Source organism: Nicotiana tomentosiformis, unplaced genomic scaffold, assembly GCF_000390325.3.
Source record: "Nicotiana tomentosiformis unplaced genomic scaffold, ASM39032v3 Un00003, whole genome shotgun sequence".
Taxonomy (NCBI): Eukaryota; Viridiplantae; Streptophyta; class Magnoliopsida; order Solanales; family Solanaceae; genus Nicotiana; species Nicotiana tomentosiformis.
The window spans coordinates 30,389-34,293 of NW_027174562.1; the positions used below are offsets into that span (position 1 = coordinate 30,389).

Below are 3,905 nucleotides of genomic sequence, written 5' to 3' on the forward strand. Positions count from 1 at the left end.
TCACACAAGCCAAAACTCGGCTCGACTCAGAAACATCCAATTTGACAAATTGGTTGGCCAAGGCCTGAACATCCAAGGCTAAAGGCCTCTCTGCTACCGGTAAGTATGCTAAGCTGCCCAAACTCTCCGCCTTACGACTCAAGACATCGGCCACTACATTAGCCTTTCCGGGATGATAGAAAATGGTGATATCATAATCCTTAAGCAACTCCAACCACCTCCGCTGCCGCAAATTAAGATCCTTTTGTTTAAACAGATGTTGTAAACTCCGGTGATCGGTATAAACCACACAATGGACGCCGTATAAATAATGTCGCCAAATCTTCAAGGCATGAACAATAGCTGCTAACTCAAGGTCGTGCAAAGCACGTGTCCGAAAACTAGTAGTAAATAAAAGTGCGAGAGGAATCTTTACGCAAAGACTTTTGAAGTAAATCACGCCATTTGTAACATAAGTATTACACTAGGTATAGAAATCTTAAAGTCACAATCAAATAAAAAGGATATTAACATAACTTCATTTTCTCCATGTCTTCACTATGCACTTTCCTGAGGGACAAGGCAGTCCGTGAAGGAGTTCTTGACGCGTATAATTTAACAACGATATTAAGACAACGTATAATTTATACTATTTCATTTTCATATCGTACCACTTTGTAGGAATTCTTGACGCTAGTGAACGATAGCATTATGCTGATTATAATTCCCTTATTGTTGCTCATACCTTAGGGACATTCTAAATTAAAGTAAGTTAGATCCAAAATGGAGAAATTTTTGGTAGAGAATATTTCTTTTTAATAGATTTTACGTGGTACACAACAAGAAATCATAGCTACAGCGACATTTATTTAGCGACATATATAATAAATGTCGAAAAAAACTAATTCTTTGACATTTTTTAAGAAATGACATAAATAAATAACATTTAATAATAAATGACAAAACTATTGAGACTTTTGTGGTGAAGCGTCACAATATTAGTCGATATTTACTGACATTTAGCGCTAATGAAGGAAATTTTCTAACTTTATTATGTTTAATCCAGAACTAAACACTATTACGAAGGCTGTCTTCTTAAGAACCCTACCGATCTCTCCCCTTTTCTCAACCCCAATTAGGCGCTCCCCGTTTTATGTTCACTAAACCGCCAAGGTCTCCATGTGGTGCAGAGAATTGAAAGGGGAAACTACATGGGTGTTAGATTGTCCTAGAATTCTAAACATGACAGAAGGTCACCAAAATTTAGGCCGCCTTTTACACACAATCGACTACCATATTTAATCTATTCTCTGTAATTCTCAAATATCTAGTCGAAGATATTAAGATTTTAGTAAATATTTTTCTGTTCTAATCTGTTGTTCACTGGATTGAATTTCTGGTTAACTGCCTTCAAATTTTTTTTTACATGAGGTTAAAGTTTGCACTTCCTTTGATTCATCTTTTTATGTTGAACTGATTTTGTACTGGTAGTGATGAGATTATTAACATTATTTGGCTGTTCAATCGTTCTTACTGTTATAGAACCTTGAATCAATTTACTAGTACATACGACATTCGTCAAACGACGCAAAAGGTAATGAATTAAATTATAGGACTATAGGACTAGTATTTGTTACTGACAAACTATTCTATATTGAGCCAATGAAATGGCACTCTGTATTGTTTCCCTATAAAAGAGAAAACAACTGAATATTAAATTGATTTGAAATATCTGATAAGATATGGATTACTAGTTTAATCTTGATCTTGGTATTTTTGACATGTTAAAATTTTTTTAACGTGTTGAACCTTATTCGCTGCTGAATCATGTGATGTTGGTTCCAACAGAAGGATATTATATAGTAACTTGTCTTGTGCTAGAATTATTGTGGTTGTGCTTGATGGCGACTCTAATCCAAACAACACAGTAAATTAGATTGGAAAAGAATCTTCTTTGTGATGGTTGACTGGAAAAGAAGCTTGTAGATACTTGTTTATGAAGGGAAGATAAATGACCATTATGATTATGTGTTTGATGATTTAGATTGTGGATAGTGTAGGGTATCTTGTGAATATCAGCTTTATTGGCTGTTGGATAAGGAACATTGACATTGATGTTAGGACTGAAATTGATCAATCATTATGTTGAATTCAAGAGTAGAGAAGGAATTAGTAAGCATGTACAATGATACTAGAGATTGCTAGTTCCTTTTCTGCACTGTTAGGAGTTTCGGGTTCAAGTATCTTGTGCTTTCTGCAAAATTATTATTATTTGCCTCAAGTTGATTAAAAATTCCATTTTGTCAAGGTGATCTTGATATCGTTTCTTTCTACATATGATACCTTAAGACTGGAGAATAATATTTTTTTATGTTATTTCTCTTTGATTTTGCTTATAGAAAGTATTATCCACCATTCTCGGGAAAATGAAATATGGCAATTAGGAGAAGATTGCAAAAAATATTCACTTAACGGCTGGTTGAGAAGGGTACATCATTTGTGAAATATTTCCTACAGTTGTACGTAACTCCATCTCTATTAGTGGAATGATCTTTTCCATAAGCTAATGATGCCAAATTGATTTAGTTCTCTTAAGCTTCTACTATTGAATGTGGTTTTATGTTTTCTTGCAGATAGTAGTAGTCGCATGACTCCTGTATTTCTTGAAAATATTATATGAGGTACAATCGCATTGTTCTTTTTGCTACTTCGTAGTTTTCCTAAATCAGTTTAGTAATGGTTCTTTTCTTTTTCAATTTCAGTTATTGGAAGAAGAGTTTAGAGGAATCTGAGAGCAACTAATTCAGAGGAATCCTGGACTTGAGGAAAACATGAACACTAAAGCTAGAACTATGACCGACGATGATTGTTTTGGAACTTTCAAGGGAAAGTTTATGTAATTGAATGTTGAAGTAACTATGTGTTTGATCTAAATTGTTTGTACTGTAGTGGGAATTAAAGTATTGGAATACATTACTTTGAATACATTATTGTTAATTAATTATTTTCTTTTAATATTTAGCCATGACTAATAATTATTTTCACATTCATATTAAAAGTCAAAAATTATAAAAATAATTAACGACATTTATATATATGTCGCAAACATGATAGGTTAAGAACTCAAATTATTGATATTTGATAATGTCATAACTAAATGTCACAAATTTTTTGATGACATTAATTTAAATGTCCGGAAAAAAAATGACATTGAAATTTTCGACATTTCATTTAAATGTAAAATAAATGTCGGTATGTGACACTTATGTGACTTACGTCGACAGTTATAAAATATCGTCATATGTCATATTTCTTGTAGTGGTACAAATTCAAACTAATTGTTCTCCTGTAGGCGCCAGATACCAAATGATTAAACAAAAATAATATGTGAAAACTTACAAATAATCTAGTTGGTGGATTGAACTTCCATTCCGTGTTTAACAAAAAGAATATGTGTAAATTTACAAATAATCTGGTTGGTGCATTGAATTTCCATTCCGTGTTTAGAGTACTTGTGCGCTGATCGATGTTACAAAGTGAAGTGTTGGTAGAACAAAAAACACGGCATTGACGCAAACTTTAAGAAACCACAACTTTAAGAACTTTATTTATATTCAATATTGAGGTTGATGGGCTTAGCTTTGACTTTACTAACCTTTATTAATTTAAAAGAAGAAAAAACAAAAGGAAGGAACAGCTTGCAATGAAGAAGGAGAGATCTAGTTCCCACTTCCCATGCATATAGAATTTTAAGTTCCTTGAATAAATCTCATGAAAATTGAGAAAATGCCGTAACTTTATCATGATTTTGAAAGTTTGAGCTGCTGATAGATATACCTGCTTTAACAAAACAAATCAAATTTGTCTATTTCTTTTTAAGAGTCAACCGTCACGTAAATAGCCTTTTTCCTCAAGGAACTGAAAAA

The 3,905-nt window shown here is 32.7% G+C and overlaps 1 long non-coding RNA gene across 1 annotated transcript; it reads left to right on the forward strand.

Moving 5' to 3' along the window:
- The first annotated feature begins 1,025 nt into the window (after positions 1–1,025).
- Positions 1,026–2,980, forward strand: LOC104094531 (uncharacterized). The gene is made up of 4 exons (XR_685913.4): positions 1,026–1,330; positions 2,379–2,498; positions 2,613–2,660; positions 2,742–2,980. It is a non-coding gene; the product is annotated as an uncharacterized lncRNA (long non-coding RNA).
- Positions 2,981–3,905: the final 925 nt, after the last annotated feature.